This window comes from Rhinopithecus roxellana, chromosome 3 (genome assembly GCF_007565055.1).
Source record: "Rhinopithecus roxellana isolate Shanxi Qingling chromosome 3, ASM756505v1, whole genome shotgun sequence".
Lineage (NCBI taxonomy): Eukaryota > Metazoa > Chordata > Mammalia > Primates > Cercopithecidae > Rhinopithecus > Rhinopithecus roxellana.
Genome location: NC_044551.1, coordinates 91,703,314 through 91,720,528, shown reverse-complemented (window position 1 = coordinate 91,720,528; position 17,215 = coordinate 91,703,314).

Below are 17,215 nucleotides of genomic sequence, written 5' to 3'. Positions count from 1 at the left end.
TTGAATGCTCATATTTTCCTCCACCAGCTTGGAAGTCCCTTTTTGGGAATGGTTTCAGAGACAGACTGCTTCCATTGAATAGGGCTTAAAACAATTTCTTCATGTAGACCTTTCTCTGCTTCTTTCAACCAAACCTGATCAAAGAGGTTTTTTTTTTTTTTTTTTTTTTTCTTTTCTTTTCTTTTTTTTCTCCTATCTGTTAACAACCACTGTTGTAGACAAGGGACATACCTATTATACTAAAGTGTGACTCTCGCTTAAGGAGGTGGATTTGTGCAGCATTTTTTGAGTCCTGATAGCGTTATGGCTTTTCTTAACTCTTTGCACTTTTCTTTTTATTACTTTCTATGCAGTTTCTATTATATTTCAGCTGCATTTGTAAGTCTTTACGTGTGATTTAAAGTCTTTCAATTATCCTTTTTTCCAAGTTTCACTGAGAATGAAGCTTCTTCATTTTTTGGTAATGCTTTTTGTTGCTTGTATGATTTCTGGGAGAAGGAGAGAAATGTGTAGACTTCCATAGCCATGTTCATACCTGAAGTCCATCTATATTTTTTTAAACAATCTTTATAATTTTGTTTTTGATATAGAACTTTTTGGGCCATGAGAACTTTACCTTTTTTGTAAAATATGAACTTGAGGTCTGATATATATACATATATATTTTTTTCTAACTGTCTTATTATCTTTTATAGAATAATCTGAATTCTGTTCCTTGTTTTGAAATGGACTATTTATCATATTTTAAAATCTTATATTTACTGTTTTTGGAATGTTTTATTATATCTGTTCCTTCAGTTACTACAACCACAGTATTTTAACACTGTGGGTTTATAATATGTTTTTCTTGTCTTCTTTTTCAGAATTTACTTGCTATTTTAGCTGTTCTTCTAGACTTAATCCAGTGAGGTATATTTTGAATTTCTAAGATGGGAATACAATATGTAGTATTTTTTGTATTTATGGGAATATTATATTCCTTCAAGAGATAGAACAAGAATGTCTACCTTTTGCAGCTTATTGTCAACAACACATGGTTTGGGAAATACTGTTCCAGTATTTTAATGGTAAACATTATGCTGAGTGTTGGTTAAAAAAAGATATCTAACATGTTAAAGAATTATTGGTCTATTCTTATTTTTCTATAATTTTTAAAAAATCAGAAAAGAGATTAAATTTAGCATTTATTGAGAAGAATCATTTTCCTCCCTTGATCTGTTAATATAATGAATTATGCACAGAATTTAATTCTCACTATAAACCATCTATACATTCCTGTTATAAACTGGCATGTTCAGGGCATGTTATTATTTTAATATATTTCTAGATTTGATATAATAAAGATTTTTGCATCTATATTTGTGAGTTAAGTTTGAAGTTATTTTTATCAAGTTTTAATTTTAGATGGTTTAAGCTTCTTAAAATAAAATGGAACACTTTCTTCTTTTTCTCTTTTTTTTTCCCTGAAATAATTTAAATTACATAGGAATTATCAGTTGCTCAAGAGTTTGAGGGAGCTCACTGGGGATATCATGTTGCCCCACTATCTCTTTTGGGGGTTGTTCTTTGATACTCTGTTCAATTTCTTCTGCAATGTTAAGCCATAAAGGTTCCAGAGTCATTAGACATTAGTCATTAGTTAGTCATTAGTGTGCTAACTCTCATTACTAGATTACAGGAAGCTGTTTAATCTTTATAAACATCTGTGTTCTTATCTGAACAAATAGGCATGATAATAGGCCTACAGCATAAGGTTGTCGGACAGATTAATTGTGACAATACAAGAAAGCAGTTAGCCAGAGAATACCTGATACTCACAAGCGCCGAACAAATGTGAGTTATTCTCTTTTTTTTCTTTTTCATATTTTTAAAATTATACTATAAGTTCTGGGATACATATACAAAATGTGCAGGTTTGTTACAGGTTTATACATGTGCCATGGTGGTTTGCTGCACCCAACAACCCATCATATATATTAGGTATTTCTCCTAATGCTATCCCTACCCTTGCCCCCTACCCCCTGACAGGCCCCAGTGTGTGATATTTCCCTCCCTGTGTCCATGTATTCTCATTGTTTAACTCCCACTTATGAGTGAGAACATGTGGTGTGGAGAATGATGGTTTCCAGCTTCATCCATGTCCCTGTAAAGGACATGAACTCATTCTTTTTTATGGCTGCATAGTATTCCATGTTGTATATTTGCCATATTTTCTCTATCCAGTCTATCATTGATAGGCATTTGAGTTGGTTTCAAGTCTTTGCTATTGTAAACAGTGCTGCAATAAACATAAGATTGCACATGTCTTTATAGTAGAATGATTTATAATCCTTTGGTTATATACCCAGTAATGGGATTCCTGGGTCAAATGGTATTTCTGGTTCTAAATCCTTGAGGAATCACCACACTGTCTTCCACAATGTTTGAACTAATTTACCCTCTCACTAACAGCGTAAAAGCGTTCCTATTTCTCCACATCCTCTCCATCATCTGTTGGTTCCTGACTTTTTCATGATTGCCATTCTAACTGGTGTGAGATGGTATCTCATTGTGGTTTTGATTTGTATTTCTCAAATGACTAGTGATGATGGGTTTTTTTCATATGTTTGGTGGTCACATAAATACCTTCTTTTGAGAAGTGTCTGTTCATATCCTTCACCCACTTTTTGATGGTGTTGTTTGTTTTTTTCTTGTAAATTTGTTTAAGTTCTTTGTAGATTTTGGATATTAGCACTTTGTCAAATGGGTAGATTGCAAAATTTTTCTCCCATTCTGTACATTGCCTGTTTACTCTGATGATAGTTTCTTTTGCTGTGCAGAAGCTGTTTAGTTTAATTAGATCCCATTTGTCAGTTTTGACTTTTGTTGCAATTGCTTTTGGTGTTTTAGTCATGAAGTCTTTGCCCATGCCTATGTCCTGAATGTTATTACCTTGATTTTCTTCTTTCTAGGGTTTTTATGGTTTTAAGTCTTATGTTTAAGTCTTTAATCCATCTTGAGTTCATTTTTGTATGAGGTGTAAGGAAGGGGTCCAGTTCCAGCTTTCTGCATAGGGCTAGCCAGTTTTCCCAACACCATTTGTTAAATAGGGAATCCTTTCTCCATTGCTTGTTTTTGTCAGGTTTGTCAAAGGTCAGGTGGTTGTACATGTGTGGTGTTATTTCTGAGGCCTCTGTTCTGTTCCATTGGTCTATATATCTGTTTTATTACCAGTAGCATACTGTTTTGGTTACTGTAGCCTTGTAGTATAGTTTGAAGTCAGATAGTGTGATGTGTCCAGCTTTGTTCTTTTTGTTTAGGGTTTTCTTGGCTATATGGGCTCTTTTTTGGCTCCATGTGAAATTTAAAGTAGTTTTTTCTAACTCTGTGAAGAAAGTCAATGGTAGCTTGATGGGGATAGCATTGAATCGATATATTACTTTGGGCAGCATGGCCATTTTCATGATATTGATTCTTCCTGTCCATGAGCATGGAACATGTTTTCATTTGTTTGTGTCCTCTTTTATTTCCCTGAGTAGTGGTTTGTAGTTCTCCTTGAAGAGTTCCTTCACATACCTTGTAAGTTGTATTCCTAGGTATTTTATCCTCTTTGTAACAATTATGAATGGGAGTTCATTCACAATTTGGCTCTCTATTTATCTATTATTGGTGTATAGGAATGCTCGTGATTTTTGCACACTGATTTTGTGTCCTGAGACTTTGCTGAAGTTGCTTGTCAGCATAAGGTGTTTTTCATGTGAGACGATGGGGTTTTCTAAATATACAATCATGTCATCTGCAGACAATTTGACTTCCTCTCTTCCTATTTAAATGCTCTTTATGTCTTTCTCTTGCCTGATTGCCCTGGCCAGAACTTCCAATACCATGTTGAATAGGAGTGGTGAGAGAGGGCATCTTTGTCTTGTGCTGGTTTTCACAGGGAATGCTTCCAGCTTTTGCCCATTCAGTATGATACTGACTGTGGGTTTGTCATAAATACTCTTATTATTTTGAGATATGTCCCATCAATACCTGGTTTATTGAGTGTTTTCTAACATGAAGGGGTGTTGAATTTTGTCAAAGGCCTTTTCTGCATCTATTGAGATAATCATGTGCTTTTTGTAGTTGGTTCTGTTTATGTGATGGATTATGTTTATTAATGTGCATATGTTGAACCAGCCTTGCATCCCAGGGATGAAGCCAACTGGATCGTGGTGGATAAGATTTTTGATGTGCTACTGGATTCAGTTTGCCGGTATCTTATTGAGGATTTTAACATTGATGTTCATCAGGGATATTGGCCTGATGTTTTCCTTTCTTGTTGTGTCTCTGCCAGGTTTTGGTATCAGGATGATGCTGGCCTCATAAAATGAGTTAGGGAGGATTCCCTCTTTTTCTATTGTTTGGAATAGTTTCAGAAGGAATGGTACCAGCTCCTCTTTGTACCTCTGGTATAATTTGGCTGTGAGTCCATCTAGTCCTGGGCTTTTATTGGTTGGTAGGCTATTAATTACTGCCTCAATTTCAGAACTTGTTATTGGTCTATTTAGGGATTTGACTTCTTCCTGGTTTAGTCTTGGGAGGGTGTATGTGTCCAGGAATTTATCCATTTCTTCTAGATTTTCTAGTTTATTTGCATAGAGGTGTTTATAGTATTCTCTGATGGTAGTTTGTATTGCTCTGGGGTAGTGATGATGTTGTCTTTATCAATTTTTTTTGTGTCTATTTGATTCTTCTCTCTTCTTTATCAGTCTGGCTAGTGATCTATCTATTTTGTTAGTCTTTTCAAAAAACTGGATTCATTGATTTTTTGGAAGGGTTGTTCATGTCTCTTCAGTTCTGCTCGATTGTAGTTATTTCTTGCCTTCTGCTAGCTTTTGAATTTGTTTGCTTTTGCTTCTTTAGTTCTTTTAATTGTGATGTTAGGGTGTCAATTTTAGATCTTTCCTGCTTTCTCGTGTGGGCATTTATTGCTATAATTTTCCCTGTAAACACTGGTTTAGCTGTGTCCCAGAGACTCTGGTACATTGTGTCTTTGTTCTCATTGGTTTCAAAGAACTTATTTCTTTCTGCCTTAATTTCGTTATGTACCCAGTAGTTATTCAGGAGCAGGTTATTCGATTTCCATGTAGTTGTGTGGTTTTTAGTGAGTTTCTTAATCCTGAGTTCTAATTTGACTGCACTGATTGTTATGATTTCTATTCTTTTACATTTTCTGAGGAGTGTTTTACTTCCAGTTATGTGGTCAATTTTCGAATAAGTGCTATGTAGTGCTGGGAAAAATGTATATTCTGTTGATTTGGGTTGGAGAGTTCTGTAGGTGTCTATTAGGTCCTCTGGGTTCAGAGCTGAGTTCAAGTCCTTCTGGGCGGGTGACTTTATTTACACTGTGAGGGGAAAACCACCTACTCAAGCCTCAGTAATGGCGGCCCTAGGTCAACTTTAGACTGCTGTGCTGGCAGTGAGAGTTACAATCCAGTGGATCTTAGCTTGCTGGTCTGTGTGGGGGTGGGACCTGCTGAGCAAGACCACTTGGTTCCCTGGCTTCACCTTCCTTTCCACAGGAGTGAATGGTTCCGTCTTGCTGGCCTTCCAGATGCCACTGGGGTGTGAAAAAGAACTCCTGCAGCTAGCTTGGTATCTGCCCAAATGGCCGCTGAGTTTTGTGCTTGAAACCCAGGGCCCTGGTGGTGTAGGCACCTGAGGGAGTCTTCTGGTCTGCTGGTTGCAAAAACTGTGGGACAAGCATATTATCTGGGCCGGATAGCACCGTCCCTCACTGCACAGTCCTTCATGGCTTCCCTTGGCTAGGGTAGGGAGTTCCCCAACCCCTTGCACTTCCTGGGTGAGGCGACATCCCACCCTGCTTCTGCTCTCCCTCTATGGGCTGCACCCACTGTCTAACCAGTACCAATGAGATGAACTGGGTACCTCAGTTGGGAATGCAGAAATCACTTGCCTTCTGAGTTGGTCTCACTGGGAGCTGCAGACCGGAGCTGTTCCTATTCGACCATCTTGTGCCGAGTTCTCCCCCCAGCCATTTTCTTATGCTTGCTTGATTTGTTCACATTTGCTACCTTTTTAGGAGGCAATTTTAGTCAATAGGACATGTCTAATAGGACATGTCTAGGCAATTAACTACTTCACTGAGAGTTAAACATTTACTACAAAACAGTTGTTTGTCGTGTTAGTTGATAGCTTATGATTTTAAAAATTCTTTGCATCTGTCATTGCCATTCCTTTCCAATACTGAATGATACATGCTTATACTTTTCACTTCATTTTTCTTGGTTTGCTTTGTTTTGAGTTTGTTTATTTTATTGGTATTTTCAAATATTGGATTTATTTATTAATGCCATTAGTTTCTTATCTTCTCTATTATTAATTTATGTTTTACTTCATTATTTTTAATTCTTGCTTTCTCTGTTTTGCTACTGATGATTTTTTTCTAGCTTCTAGAGTCCATTATTGTTTCGTTGATTTTTATTCCTTTTTTGGTAATAAACACATGTAAAGTTAGAAATTTCTAAGTGCTTAACACTTGGTTAATATTATATAAAGTAGAGATTGGAAAACCAAGGCTATGGGTCAAATCCAGCCTGCTGCATGTTTTGATAAGTAAAGTTTTATTGGAACACATCTACACCCATTTCTTTATGTGTCATGTATTGTGTATGTGTACTTCTGCATAACCACAGTATATGTTGGATAGTGCGACAGTTCTTACGGTCCACAAAGTCTAAAATATGTACTTCCTTTACTGGAAAAGTTTGCTGATCTCTAACATAAAGCATTTCATATTTTTGATATATAAATTGGTGATTATTTTATTTTCTAAGTCATCCGTAATTAGGACCCAAAATATATCTAGGAAGTTGTTTTAATTTCCTAATGATTTGAATTTTCTTGCTTATAATTTTGTTAATTTCTAGTTTTATTGCATTTAGACAGAATATGGCCTATGTAACTTCAATTTTTTTAGATTTATTAAGATTTTCTTTTTTTCTAAACCCCCTAACATCCTTTAAAAATTTTCCTTTAAGGCCTAAAAGTATACTCAACTTTTTAAAATGTTCCAAGGACGTTGAAAAATGATGCATATTCTTAATGGAAAAAAATGGATATTTGTTGACCTCATTATTTGTTTGAACCTTAATTCTTTATTTACTTATTGTCTAAAGATTGAGAACTCAAGATGAAGCTATCGTTGTGATTTTTATCAGTTTGTTCTTGTGCTTTTGTTAGCTTTAGGGGTTTATTTTGATGCTAAGTTACTTAACTTACAAACATTCATGGGCGCAGACATGATAGAAGCATAGGCTTGGAAAGCACCTGCTCATGGGGCTTGTTCTTTCATTGCTCTTGGGACTCCTATTGCAGCGGCTGGGTAGGCAAGCACTGGCCAGCAGGCTGGGTGATGAGATCCACACGTGGCCACATTTCCACTACTGCCCCTGTTGGCCTAGTCATCCAACCACAGTTGCAGAGCCATGGCAGCTGATCACACATGAAGAACGAGCCCAGCTGAGATGATGACGTCTGCCCAGTTGAGCTCAACTGAAATTGCCAACCCATAGAATACTGAGCTAAATAAATGGCTATTGTTTAAGCTGCTAAGTTTTGGCATGGTTGGTTACACAGCAAAAACCAACAATTTTATTGTAAGGTTTGCCTTTCATTGACATAAATTGACTCTCCTTGTCCAATTATAATTACTTCCCATGTATTCTATTTCAACCATATTGTCTCTTTTGCTATTTTTTTTTATTAGAGTTTTCTGTGATGTCTTCGCTCATTGCTTTATGTTTTGGCCTTGATATGTCATTTTGTTTCAGTATGCTTTGGCGAACTGTATTTTCCCCAAATGGCCAAAAAATAGCTCCTGTTCCTCATGGTTTTTTTACAGTAGGTCCTTGACACTTCTCCTATGAAGAGCTGGGTGTATGTTCCCTCCCCCTTAAATGTGGGTAGACTCATGACAACGACAGAAGTAAGACTATGTAATTTCAAGGTTAGGCTATAAAAGGCAATATAGTGTCCACATGGTTCTCTTGGGATGCTTGGTCTTAGAACCTAGCCACCATACATTGAGGAAGCCCAAGTAGCCATATAGAACATTTTGCTGTCCATTAAACATACTAAGCTTGTTTCAGCCTCAAAGATTTTGTTCCTTCAATGGAATTTTTTATTCTACTTTTTATATGGCTTATTTCCTCAGTGACTTAAGTTCTCTGCTTAAGAATCATGTCATTGAAAGACACTCTAAGAAACTCCTATCAAAAATAGTTTTCCTCCAGGCTTGTCACTCTTATCTTGCTTTCCTTTTTTTTTTTTTTTTTTTTTTAGCAGTTATCACAAACTGATATTGTATTATTTGTTTATTCGTTTGCTTGTTAGTAGATTGTCTGTCCCACCTAGCATATAAACTCCATGAGAGCTGAGATTTTACCTGTGTGATCTTACTGAGACAGTTGACATCTCAGCTGCTGTATCCCTTAATACTATTTTTTGAGAAAGAGAGTCTCAATAAATATTTGTTGAATACGTGAATGCATTTTTATTTACTTATTGGATGACTGGATTATCCCCTCTGTGTGTTTGTTTAAATTTGAGAAAATGTAGGTAATCTTCATACTTTTCCTGCATGCCTAAGAGTGTCTTTTAGTTGTTTCTAACTTGAAACTGTTTGGACTTAATATTTTTGGATCACCATCCACTCCTCCTTCCCCGTAACTGGATAACGTTTCATTTTCCTCTGCCATGAGTGCTATGGGAGATAAATCTGATGCCACCCTGATTTTGCTTTTCATTTGTAGGCATCATTTTTTTCCCCAAGTAAATGGGTGTAATACTTTGTCTTTGAATATAAAACTGTCAATCACCTGAATATGTTCAACCCTTATATTTTCTATTGCTGCTGTGATCAATGATCATAAGCTTAGTGGCTTAAAACAATGCAAATGTATTATTTTACAATTCTGGCCATTAAAGCTCAACACAGATCTTGTGGGTTCAGGTCAAGGTCTTGAAAGGGCTGCATTCCTTTCCAGAGGCTCTAGAGGAGCTGTCTCATTGCTTTTTCCAGCTTCTAGATGCTTACATTCCTTGCTTCATGGCCCCTTCCTCTATCTTCAAAGCCAGAAAAGTCAGGCTGAGTTCCTCTTGCTCTCTGCGTTTCTCTGATGCTTCTCTCTGGATTTTCCTCTTCTGCCTCCCTCTTCTCCTTTTAAGGACTTTTGTGATTACATTTGGCCCACCAGGATAATCCAGGTTAATTTCTCTATTTTGAAGTCAGCTGGGTAGCAACCTTAATTCCATCTACAACACCAATTCCCTTTGCCATGCAATATAACATATTGTGTTTCTCACTTTGTTTTGTTCTTTCCTTCAGTAGATTCCTTTATATGTAGATTTAAGGTAAGTCTTATCTCCTTATGTGATATCCTGAGTTTTGCAATTCCCCACACGAATCTTCTAAATGACTTATTTGGTTCATCACAGTGTCTAATCTTCTGTTCTTAACTTTTTGCATTTTAAATTTATTGCAAGTAATTTTAAATCTGAAACCAATACTTCTGATGTAGAATCATTTCATTTGATTAAAGAATGTATCTTTTCTTGTTTTTGAGAATATGAATCAGAAATTAAAAAAAGGGTTTAGCTTACCTCACGGAGCTAGTCTGTTTTGTAGGGGAAAATTTGTTTTGATTGCTTTCTAATGTTGAGTGCATTTTTATTTCTTTGCTCATGCTATTTTTTGTGGTCTATACAAAATACCTTATTAAAATCAAGATAAGTTTCTATCAAGATGATGTTTGTAGGTGGTTTTAAAAATATAAAATGTAGGTGGTTTTAATCGTGCAGATTATACTCTTCTTCTGCCTTTCCCCTTTACCAGTTTCACTCCTCAGAGGAAAACACTTTAAATTTTTTATTCTGCGACTGCCTCCATGGTAGACAGAATTCTAAGATGGCCCCAGGATTTCCCCTGCATGGTGGACATGCCTGTCTAATCCCCTCTCTTTGAGTGTGGGTAGGACTTGCCAATGTGATTGGGATATCACTTTTGTGACGAAGTTACATTATATAGAAAAGGTAAAGGGATTTTGCAGAGGTAATTAAGGTTCCTAATCAGTTGACTTTAAGTTAATTGAAAGAGGTTATCCTGAGTGGGCCTGAGCTAATCAGATGAGCCCTTTCAAACAGGGTGTAGAGGCTCTAGATTTGGTGCGGTGGCTCACACCTGGAATCCCAGCACTTTGGGGGGCCAAGGCGGGTGGATTGCTTCAGGCCAGAAGTTCAAGACTTGCCTGGCCAACATGGCGAAACCCTGTCTCTACTAAAAGTACAAAAATTAGCTGGATGTGGTGGCACACGCTTGTAATCCCAGCTACTTGGGGAGCTGAGGCATGAGAATCACTTGAACCTGGGGGTCAGAGGTTGCAGTGAGACGAGATCATGCCACTGCACTCCAGCCTGGGCAACAGAGTAAGACTGTCTCAAAAAAAAAAAAAAAAAAAAAAAAAGAAGATCTAGAGATAAGAGAGGGGGAAGCCAGAGATATTCAAAGCAACAGAGATCCTCTGTACCAGTCTTTAGAAAACAAAATGCTGTTTTGTGGAGAGGGCCACATGATAGGGAGTGTTGGGTAGATTCTGGGAGCTGAAGGCCTCAGTTCTACAACTGTAAAAGAACTAAATTCTGCCAACAAAAAGTGAATTTGGAAGAAGACCCCAAGTGTCAGATGGGATCACAGCCCTGGCTGACACCTTGATTTAGCCTGATGTGATCCTGAGTGGAAGACCCAGTTAACCCATGCTGAGTCCCTGACCATGGAAACTGTGAGGCAGTAAGCACATGTTGCTTTAAGCAGCTAAGTTTGTGGTATTTGTTACACAGCAGTAGGAAACAATTACACCTCAGTATTCAGTACATAGTATTTCTGAATACTATGCCTATGTTGCTATTTATGGAATTACTAATTTTAAGACATCACATATTTCCACTTTTTCTGAAGGGTGAAGAGTTAGTTCACTTACAATACTTCATCCCCTCTCCTCCTTTCTGCCCAATTAGAGCTCTAACAATGGGCTGACGAGGCTACTTGACTTTATCTTTGCCCCAAGGATGAATCTTAATTGGACTTTATAGCTCAAGGCCTTCTCAGTTTTATCTTTTGCCAATTGGAGATGAGAAACAGTTCCATTTTCTAGCCCTGCAAGTCCTGAAATTTATGGCCTCTCTGAACTCTCTTTGAATTCCTTTTGCAAAATGGCCATTTCTTTTATGAGCTTATTTTTTTCTTACTGCGCCTTGTCAAATGCAGCCATTAGCAAATATCTAATGTTATCCACATTCTGTTTTCCCATTTCTTTGCTGAAACCACAAGTTTATTAGTTGCACTTTCTGCCTTCTAGTTATCACAAGCAATAGTTTTCTTCAAATGCTTCACCACTACATAAAAAGCCTTTAATATCAATTTTCTTGCCACCTGCCACTCAGCCCTAAAGCCTATGCGTGTGTTTTGTGTTTCATTATTGTTGGCACCTCACTTCCAGTATGTCTTTCAATTGTTCAGCTTCTCTGTAGTAACAAGAAACACCAACATTTCCGTGGCTTACAGTAATAAAGGCTGAGTTCTGCTGAGGTGGCTGTGGGCTGGCCTTGAGTCTGCTCCATGGGTCTCCATTCCAGGATTCAGGCTGAAAGAGCAGCCTCTCTCTGAGTTAAATTACACCGCGGTTTTAGAAAATGGCCCTTAACACTTTCGCTTAAAAAAAAAAAAATCACGTCACTTCTGCTCGCCTTTTATTGACTGAAGCAAGTCACATGGTCAAGCTTCTCATCAATGGGTCAGGTGTGTGTGTGTAATCTTCTGGTAGGGGCAGTGAGTACCTATCCTGGACACCACAGCCAGCACGAATACCCTGGGAGAAGGTATTTCTAAGTCACACAACCAAGGAAGGGTTAGTTTCTAGAATATAAAAAGGCAGGAAACCAGTAGAAACACCAGCAAAGGACATGGGTAGGCAACTTGCAGGGGGAAAGCCAAATGCTTGTCAGGATATGGAGAGATGCTCAATCTCATTAGCCATCAGAGACATGCCAATTAAGTCAAGATAACCAACAAACTGTCAGACATTTTGAAGTTGGAAAGCATCAGCATTGACTTGAACATGGGGACCTCTTTGTGTCCTGCTGGCGAGAGGTGCAGGTGAGAGCAGCTATTCTGGAAAGTAATTTGGGGGGAAAAAGGAAGATGGCATAGACAGTGAAATAATGGAGGTGTCATGGATTTGAAAGATCTAGCTTTCTGGGATGATTTTCACATCATCTTTCCAGTGGCACTCCTCCCTCGTCATTCAGTACTTGGGTGAGGTCCCAATCACCAGGTCGCTGGACCACAGGGCAAAACCTCGTCTGGTTGCTCTCCACTGTGTCCTCTGCACCTGATACTGTGCTAAGCACAGGGGAACACTCAGCATTTGTTTGGTGAATGCATATTTTAAAAATACATTTGAAGCAGAGTGCCATGCCTCTTTTAGGACACTAAAATGTGGATTTTCCATTATACAGTTGTATTGTCTGAGTACTTATTTGAGGTCCCATTTATCATCTGATACAACTTTCATCATTTAATTTAATCTGTACTTCCACACAGTGACTCACACAAGGGCAGAAAGATATCAAACTGCTCAAGTCCCACCTATTGATCATAACTTATCAGAATAGAAATGTATTTTGGGGAGCTTTCTATTTGAGGTGGAAGGGATCTTTGACAGCACAAAGTCCGCCAGGTAGCCTTAAGCAATAGTTTGAAATAGTTGAATGCTTTTTAGGAATGTCATTCTTTCTGAGCTGATAGGGAGCTTTCAGATCACTTGTTAGTGATCTGACACCTTGATAGTTTGAGCCATGGGCAAATTGCGTGAACATCGTCTTCTGAAAGTCTCAAGGCCAGCCTCGAAAAACAGGAGTTCGGTAATTTTAACATTATCTTAAAATGTAACACTAAGTGTGCCAGGCCCATGATCCAGCATTTGCTTGTTGGATTTGGGAGTCAGTCTTCTCCCTGTGGGAGCACTAGCTGCTGTTTAGATGTCTAGACTAGCTGCTGTTTCCAAGTAGTCCAGGATGTTCCATTGATGCCATCTCTTCTGAATTCTCAGAGCCCTGTGTGCGTCCCAGGTCCCCTAACCAGGTATGCACTGTGGTCACTAGCCAGCTCCTGAAGATCCTGTTGTGTGAGGTTTGGTGTACTTGGGCTTCAGTATATGTATATCTCAAGCCTCCTAAGTGATTCTCAATTACACAGGAAATTGAGAACAACTGAGGTATAATTATATTGCGTTGTGTTATTCTTAGCTATTGTTTCTTGTGTTTTAGTAATACATTTTACACCAGTTTTATAATCTTCTGATGCAGATAGTATATCTTGATTTTCTTTGTATTCCTCCTAGCCTTTGTGATGGGCCTATAACAGGCACTCAGCAAATGCCTGTGAACTGATAATTGAAAAGTCTTAAAAGCACTTAAAATATTTTCTTTTGCTGGAAGAAATTCTGCCTTTCTTGTGGGTCCTGGGTCTTTGTTCCTTTGTCAAGTGTTCCTTTTGATTCCTTTTTTGCTACTTCAGGGTTCATGTTCCTAGTCTCCATATTATCTAATGACTCCTGCAGGTACCAATGGACTTTCACAGGTATTGCTTGGCTTATTTTAGGTGGGCTTGAGTATTACCTCTTGGGGTAATAAGTAGTTGGCCCCTGTAGCCAAGGAGCTAGGACAGAGATCATCTCTCTTTCAAGCTGTCCATTGACCACAGCTCCATCCCTGTATCCTGGAGACAGGCCGAGTTAGGAGAGGTGATAAGCTGCGCCAGTGCTGCTTGGATATTCCCTTTCTCCCATGGTTCAGTAGGGAGCAGGTCAGGCTGTGGTCTGTAACTGTAGTGGGATATGCTGCTCCTTCCCACAACAACCTTGGTGGTTTCTACACTGGTGGCTGTGCCTTGGGTGCCAGTTTTCCTTCAGGTGACTCTTGCTAGACATGGCATGGACTCCTACAATTTACCAATGAAGGGCACAGAATTTACCCCAGGACATTAGCCTTCCCTTACCTGTCTCCAAATTGGGTGCCAGGGAAGGTAGCATTCCAAGCATGTTCTTAGCCCACTCTGAAGGAAAGCAACTCTCTACTCTGCTAACTATGGTTACATTTATCCCAGCACAAAACAAGAAGAAGCACACGTTTAAGTAGCCTTGGGAAAGGGTTTGTTTACTAAGCTACCCAATATTCAATAAGCCGTCTAAGTGACAATTAGTAGCATAAACAGTTCCTCTGGCATAAAGTTAATTTTGCTGTGACCTTTTGTAATAATGATATACCATATGTTTGAGTCCCCTCCTAGATTAAGTCATGACTGGAGAATATCTGATGAGGGTACAGGAAGCAGGTGGATCCAAGAGGAGGAAGACTGTGTGGCCCTAGATTCTGCAGGACATGAAGCCAAAGGAGATGTTAAACAATTTCTTTTTTTGTTTTTGGGAAAGAGATGGGGTGGGTTAGAAGAATAAGTTAATCATACTGTCTGCCAGAATCTAAAGGGACTGAGTGGAAAGGCAGAATGCATGTATAAGGTGTGATATAGAAATTGAGCCTCCAAGGAAGTTAGTTTTAGAATGGAGTGTCCACCTGGAAAGACCACTGAAGATGCAGGAATAGGGCATATGGGTTATAGAGCATGTGGTCTTCCTCATGGCTGAAAGGCAGATTTGCATCTTTCAAGTGCTTTTATGTACATATTTGCAGTTGATCTTCCCAACACACCAGTAAGATGGTTAGAGTGGCTCGTATTGTTCTGTGCAACTTAGGTTTTGTTGTAGAACAATCCATCCTGAGTTATTTATTTTCATAGATGGCTTAGCTGGGTGGCTCTAATGATCTCTGCTGCATTTGCTGGTGTGGTATGAGAGTTGACTGGATTTGGCTGGAGAGTCTCAGCTGGGAGACTCATCTTTGCTCTACGTGTCTCTCTTCCTTCTCAGGGCTCGGGCAGCTGACCCAGGGTTGTCTTTCCCATGGCAATGACAGAGGCTCAAGAAAGCAAGTAGAAACCTGCAAGGACTCAGCCTAGGCTGGGAACTGGGGCGTTTTTTCTGTCGTATTCTATTGACCAAAATCACGTGGCTGAGCCTAGGGTCAGAGTGGGGGGCATTACCAAGTTACTTGTTAAAGGGTGAGCATACAAGAGGGGTAAAGAAAGGGGTCATCACTACATCAACTTTAGCACCTTATTTCACAAGTACGGAAACAAAGCTTAGAGATGAAGTGACTTTCTTAGGATGTACAGCTCCTTGGTGGCCACGCTGGGAGAATAACCCATGTCACCATCTATCTAATGTGTTATTTCCCATTACAAATATACCCATATGAGAACAGTGGGTTAGTTGTAGTTCTGTTACAGTGCCTGGTGGTGTCTGGTGAGCATTTTGAATAAATTCTCTGGAAAACAGATTTGAATTTGAAAAAAGGCCTTGGCTGTCAAAATCTGATTTCTTGGTTGAATAAAACGGCTTTGTTACTCCGATCCTTTGGGTCTAAATTTATTTTACATGAATTTAGTTAAAAAATTGATTACAATTCCCCTTCCATTTGGTGCTGTGGGTGGTATCATTGGAAGTTTAGAAAAGACAGAAATGGCTTTAAATGATTCACCTACTGACCTAAAATTTGCCGAAGGGTAAAAACTATAAGAGACGTTAGGTAAAAGAGGTTGCATTAGACTCTTTTTTTAGGTTTAACTATCTTGAGTCTTTCTAACATCAATGCCCAGTGGCCCTTTTTATCAGTTTGTATTGGAAAACAATCTCAAAGGACTTCGTCCGCTTGTCATCCTTCTCCCTTTTGCAATTGGCAGCACACATGGCTGTGGGAGAACTTGGAGGCTATGAGCTATTGTTGCCATATGCCAATCAAGATGAATCCCACGTGTCTCTCTCTGGCTTTTGCTGTCAGTAATGGAGATATCAATATGTTCGAGTTTCAGTTTGTTGTCAAATGTTTTTCACTCGCTCAAAACCTATTAGCATCTCCACTCTGGAGGAACGCCTTTGGGGACTTGGGCCAAATAGTTGGCAGCAAAACATTCTGAGCACCCAGGACGTAACCTGGACCAAGCATTCCATTTTTATGGCTCAAGGATATAAGAAATGCATTTGGAAATTTTGGCTTGAATGTGAACCTTAACCTCATTGGGAATGGACCAGGCTGGGGGAAGTGACTGGAGATAAGGACATCTGTGGCCCTTGGGTGTTGTGGGTCGAGGCGGCTAGGAAAGGATGGCTCCTTGGCAAAGCGTCATGACAAGGCTGTTGGCTTCTGGACTTTGTGCCTCCACGGTGCACTGGAAAATGTGTTCTTTCAGTGGCCAAACTCTAGTACCAACAATGGTCAATCATTTGCTGGCACCAGGGGCCTGTGAGTCCACTTGTCCATTTCCACATGGTCCTTTATGGTCCACTGCTGCTCCAGTGCTACCTGACTAGAAATGCCATGGCTGGAAATGCGGAGGAGTGGGGGCAGGCAGTGTTTTGCACAAGCTTGCGTTTGCAGTTGAATTCTAAGCGTTCCCTTCTCCTGTCCTCACTCCTTATTTTCCATGCTGTCTCTCCCATCTCCTGACTGGAAGCTTGTGGTCTTGTGTCTGTTCTTTCCCTTGGGCTTAATGCCCTGCTTTTTTTCCTAACCATGACCTCACCACCTCCTGACCATGACTCTGACTGTTCATCACCACCTCTGCTGCCTGTGGCTACCTTGAACACTCACCTCCACCTAGACCAGTGGGGGACTCTCCCGATTTAAGGAAGATAGTTTCACTGAACCCTAATGTGCCCAGGCCTGGTGAGGGGGAACTAGACATCTTTGGTCTTTCTGGTGTCCACGTAGGGTTTTCTTCTTACTCTTGAGACATCTGCATCGGCAGAGGCCATCCTAGAGCCTGTAACGTAAGCCTTCTTTCCTACCTCTCAGAACCCTCCCTGGCATTTTTGCTTTCTACATACACCTTGCTGCCTATACCTATGGTCTCCCAAACATCTGTTTCATAGAACTGATCACACGGCATTGTGATTATCTATCTTCAGCACCAGATGCAAACTCCTTCAAGTCCTTGATTATAGCTTAATCACAACAGCATCATTTTCTGAATGCTCTTAATGGACTCTGAAGGTTAATTTTA